Source organism: Hylobates moloch, unplaced genomic scaffold (assembly GCF_009828535.3).
Source record: "Hylobates moloch isolate HMO894 unplaced genomic scaffold, HMol_V3 SCAFFOLD_3, whole genome shotgun sequence".
Lineage (NCBI taxonomy): Eukaryota > Metazoa > Chordata > Mammalia > Primates > Hylobatidae > Hylobates > Hylobates moloch.
Genome location: NW_026652278.1, coordinates 121,037,109 through 121,043,108, shown reverse-complemented (window position 1 = coordinate 121,043,108; position 6,000 = coordinate 121,037,109).

Sequence of the window (6,000 nt, the reverse complement as noted above, 5' to 3'; positions counted from 1 at the left end):
TAGAATTTGCAGTGTTTTCCAAACTTCTTTCACCGTGAAAGCTTTGTTTCCTCTGAGCACGTTTTTCAAAACCAATGTCAAAGAACTGAGGTGAGGAATATGAATAAATAAGAAGGGGATTTCAAAAAGATTTTTTAAAAAAAGATAATACAAAACAATCTTTCTACTATTACCACTCTAGTCAGGAGCTTTTTTCATGTCCCAGAGTCTTGCACAGTGGCTAAGAGTTTTAGTGCTAAAATCAGATAACGCAGCTTTGAGTACCAGCTCTATCATTTACCCACTGCATGAATCTTAGGCAAGATAATGAACTTCTCTGAGCCTCTACACCCTCATTTGCAAAATGGTAGTAGTCACCATGTTAGCAGTGGTATTATAGTTATCCATACGAGTCTGCAGCAACCTCAATTATTGCCTACTCAGAAGAAAGCATTTGACTGAGGGGCGTAAAGCAAAAGGAAAGACCAAGGCAAGTTTCAGAGCAGTAATGAAAGGAAAGAAGGTACCTTTGGAAGAGGACCAAGCAGGCGACTTGAAAGACCAAGTGTGCGGCTTCACCTCTTGACTTGGGGCTTTATACATTGGCGTACTTCCGGAGTCTTGCATTACTTCTCCCCATTCCTGAGATCTTATTGGAAGCTGCTGATTGCTAGTTTCAGGTGTTTTCTATCTAGTAGGAATCAGCCTTTCCCTGGTGCCAGCTGTGACTAATTATTTCCTTAGAGAGACAGTTAACAACCTCCTGTCCATCACCTTGTGTCCAGAATTGGTGGGTTCTTGGTCTCACTGACTTCAAGAATGAAGCCGCGGACCCTGGCGGTGAGTGTTACAGTTCTAAAGGCGGCGTGTCCGGAGTTTGTTCCTTCTGATGTTCGGATGCGTTCGGAGTTTCTTCCTTCTGGTGGGTTCGTGGTCTCGCTGGCTCAGGAGTGAAGCTGCAGACCTTCGCAGTGAGTGTTACAGCTCTTAAGGCGGCACGTCTGGTGTTGTTCATTCCTCCCCATGGGCTCGTGGTCTCGCTGGCTTCAGAAGTGAAGCTGCAGACCTTCGCGGTGAGTGTCACAGCTCTTAAGGCGGCACGTCTGGAGTTGTTCCTTCCTCTCGGTGGGTTCGTGGTCTCGCTGGCTTCAGAAGTGAAGCTGCAGACCTTCGCGGTGAGTGTCACAGCTCTTAAGGCGGCACGTCTGTAGTTGTTCCTTCCTCTCGGTGGGCTCGTGGTCTCGCTGGCTTCAGGAGTGAAGCTGCAGACCTTCGTGGTGAGTGTTACAGCTCATAAAAGCAGTGTGAACCCAAAGAGTGAGCAATAGCAAGATTTATTGCAAAGAGCAAAAGAACAAAGCTTCCACAGTGTGGAAGAGGACCCGAGTGGGTTGCCACTGCTGGCTCGGGCAGCCTGCTTTTATTCTCTTATCTGGCCCCACCCACATCCTGCTGATTGGTAGAACCGAGTGGTCTGTTTTGACAGGGTGCTGATTGGTGTGTTTACAATCCCTGAGCTAGACATAAAGGTTCTCCACGTCCCCATCAGATCAGCTAGATACAGAGTATGGGCACAAAGGTTCTCCAAGGCCCCACCAGAGCAGCCAGACACAGAGTGTCAATTGGTGCACTCACAAACCTCGAGCTAGACACAGGGTGCTGATTGGTGTGTTTACAATCCCTGAGCTAGACATAAAGGTTCTCCACATCTCCACCAGACTCAGGAGCCCAGATGGCTTCACCCAGTGGATCCTGCACCCGGGCTGCAGGTGGAGCTGCCTGCCAGTCCCGCGCCACGCGCTCGCACTCCTCAGCCTTTGGGTGGTTGATGGGACTGGGCGCCGTGGAGCAGGGGGCGGCGCTCGTTGGGGAGGCTCCAGCCGCACAGGAGCCCATGGAGGGGGTGGGAGGCTCAGGCATGGCAGGCTGCAGGCCCCGAGCCCTGCCCCGTGGGAAGGCAGCTAAGGCCCGGTGAGAAATCGAGCACAGTGCCGGTGGGCTGGCACTGCTGGGGGACCCAGTACACCCTCCGCAGCCGCTGGCCTGGGTGCTAAGCCCCTCATTGCCCGGGGCCGGCAGGGCCGGCTGGCTGCTCTGAGTGAGGGGCCCCCCAAGCCCACGCCCACCCGGAACTCCAGCTGGCCCGCAAGCACCGCCCCCAGCCCCGTTTCCGGCTCGCGCCTCTCCCTCCACACCTGCCTGCAAGCTGAGGGAGCCGGCTCCTGCCTTGGCCCGCCCAGAAAGGGGCTCCCACAGTGCAGCAGTGGGCTGAAGGGCTCCTCAAGTGCCGCCAAAGTGGGAGCCCAGGCAGAGGAGGCTCCGAGAGCAAGCGAGGGCTGTGAGGCCTGCCAGCACGCTGTCACCTCTCAACCTGATGGTCGCCCGACATTCCTGGTGTGTGTGTATGCTCTGCTCATACCTAACTAGCTACCTACAGAAACAACCATGCCTGTCTCACAGGATTGCCATGAGGACTAAAATGCTACCAAGCTGGGGGCAGAAATCCTGCTCAGGGCATCCTGGGTACTGATGTGTTTCTATTTCCCTATCCCTCCTTAAGTTTCTGACCTTCTGATTCTTCCTTTGACTTGAGAGCCAGGAAAATGCAGATGTCTTCAAATATTTCTCCCTGAGGACATACTATTGCTAGTAGAAGATTTTCTTGGATGATAACATAAATCTTAAACATAAAGAGGAGTGACATAACAAAGTATTCAGTTTCTCAGAGCCTTCATGACTGAGCCCGGCTGTAATTGTGTCACTACCAAGATTTTGGGACCAAAGGAAGCTGCTCTGAGAAATCCTATATTTTCTCTTGCCTTGAGTGCCTTTGCTTCTGCTGGATTTCTATATTTTTTTATTATAAATTTGGAGATTAACATAATTATACTGGGGCCATGGTAGGGTTGGGGAGGGGTGTTCTATCTGCAGCCAAACAGAAATACTGTACCACAGCAAAACCGTCTCAACAGTAAGCACACAATGAACATTGTTAGCCAGCATTGCCATTCAGGGCCGGAATCAGGGTTTGTGGGGCCAGAAGTTTACACAATTTGGGGGAACTCTGAAAAAAAAAAAAAGAAATACAGAATTGTGACACAGTTAGACACAGAATCTTAGAAGGGATCCATGCAAGTGAGCTCTGAAGCATAAGCCTCATTAGCTTTACAATAAATCCACTGAGGAGACAGAAAATACGTGTTCTTGCCTTCAAGGATTTTAAAATAAAACAAAAGAAATAAGACAATGCATAAGAGTTTAAGCAGCAATCAAAATACAAGAGAAAATTCAGAATGGTGCTATGTAAATGCCACAAAGCAGTATATAATACATTTCTAAGTGAATGGCACAGGTAGTATATGTTGCAGAAACTCAAAAGATAATCACCATAAACTGAAACTGTTTTAGAAGGATTCACAGAGCAGGTGCCATTTTAATGAGGTTTAAAAAATGAAGGATTGGAGTAGGCAAAAAGAAAGAAAAATTCTGTGTATTCAGAGGTTCAAATCATTTAAGTTAAAAGGAGAAAACCTGCTTGGTCGGGGCAGAGGCTTTTGGAAGAACAGTAACTGAACACAGGTTCAGGAGCAGCCAATTAAAGGCCTTGAAATGTCAACCTAACAACTTTGAGCTTAACCTTGCAAGCTACTAATCTTCTTGAAAACAATGGAGTGACATAATCAAAGTGGTGTTTCGGGGCAGCTAGCCAGGTCATTGAGTGTGGAACAGAGGCACTGGCAGCAGGTACAGCCTCTGAGACCATATTATAATAGTCTAGATGGTCTTCAAGCAGCAATGCTGATGATGGAAATGAAGGGACATATTCAAGGGATATCTGCAAAGAGGAATTAACAAGAATTGATAACTATTTGCGGACAACAACAACAACAGATGACTAAGAGATCAATGATAACACCAGACTCTGAAAGCTGGTAAATTGGAGAATAACTTAACTGAACTGGCAAGTTGGAAATGAAGAGATTTTGTAGGAGGACAAGTTCATATTTAGGTATATAAGGTTTAGTGTAAAGAAAGAATACAGGGGCCGGGCGCGGTGGCTCATGCTTGTAATCCCAGCACTTTGGGAGGCCGAGGCGGGCGGATCACAAGGTCAGGAGATCGAGACCACGGTGAAACCCCGTCTCTACTAAAAATACAAAAAAATTAGCCGGGCGTCGTGGCGGGCGCCTGTAGTCCCAGCTACTTGGAGAGGCTGAGGCAGGAGAATGGCGTGAACCCGGGAGGCGGAGCTTGCAGTGAGCCGAGATTGCGCCACTGCACTCCAGCCTGGGTGACAGAGCAAGACTCCGTCTCAAAAAAAAAAAAAAAAGAAAGAAAGAATACAGGTTTTCATGTTCGTGAGGAAATCGTAAATATTATTCAAAAGTGACTCCAAACAAAGAATGTCTACTGATTAAATTCTAGTAGCCTAAGAAATGGATTTTTTCAAAACAGAGTATCATCATATATTGGAAGGTTCTGAGTTTTAAGTCAAGAAACCTCAGCTGTAGACATTATATATATATATTATATATAATATATATAATATATACATATAATTATATATCATCTAGTAATATAATATATATTATACCACAAAGCATTTTATTATTTTTATTTTAGATTCAGGGAGAACATGTGCTTATTTGTAACACAGGTATACTGCATGATGTTGCAGTTTGGACGCTTAATAATCCCGTTGCCCTAGTAGTGTACATGATACCTGATAAGTAGTTTTTCAATGCTTGTGCCCCCCCGCCGCTTCCTTCTTCCTCCCTTTTGGAATTCTCAATGTTTATTGTTCTCATCTTTGTTTCCACATGCACCCAATGGTTAGCTCCCACTTGTAAGTTAGAACATGTGGTATTTGTTTTTTTTTATCTATTTTAATTTTCTCAGGATACTGGCCTTCTGCTGCATCCATGTTGCTGCAACGGACATTACTTCATTCTTTTTTATAGCTGTATACTATTGCATGGTGCATAATTACCTCATTTCCTTATCCAATCCAAGATTCATGAGCACCTGCTTTGACTCCGTGTCTTTGCTGTTATGAATAGTGCTGCACTAAACATATGCTTATAGGTGTCTTTTTGGTAGAATAATTTATTTTCCTTTGGGTATATACCCAGTAATGGGGTTGCTGACTCAAATGGTATAAATCTATTATTAGTTCTTTGAGACATCTCCAAACTGCTTTACATAGGGGCTGAGCTAATTTGCATTCCCACAAACAGTATACAAGGGTTCTCCTTTCTCCACAACTTTGACAACATCTGTCATTTTTTGACTTTTCAGTAATAGCGATTCTGATTGGTGTGAGATGGTATCACACTGCAGTTTTGATTTACATCTCTCTGATGATTAGGTATGATGAAGAATTTTTTGTATGTTTGTTGGCTGCTTTTATGTCTTCCTTGGAGAAGTGCCTATTCATATCCTTTGTCTGCTTTTTTCTTATTAAATTACTTATCGATTCTATACATTAGTCTTTTGTTCTATGCAGTTTGCAAATATTTTACTCCATACTGTAGGGACAGGTATATTTAAGGGAGCTAACTGACTGGATCCTTCACAGGCAGAGTTCCAATATATTATGATTCTCTGAAACAGTCACCTAATTTTCCCTAAATTAGTCAGTGAAGTCTATAAATTTTAAAAACACAAAATATCTAGATTTAAAATCTTTCTTCAAAAGCTATAGATAACTTTTTAGAACTAATCATCACAACACTGCTCTAACATTTTAAAGGGGCACAGTTTTAACTTATAGCTCCTAGAACTTCAAAGAACACTGTCAATTTAAATTTAGTGCTTTGCAAATACCACTCAATACCCAAAATAAAACAATTATCTGTATTGACTATGTGGACTAACATTTCCACATTAATTACTAATTAATATTGTTTCATGGATAATTTTCTTACTTGCTTATCAAATATAGATTGTTCATTCCAAAAATCTCAATTCCAGTTCACACAATCTTTGGCCCAGCTTTCTGAGTCATTAAATTTTTCAAAT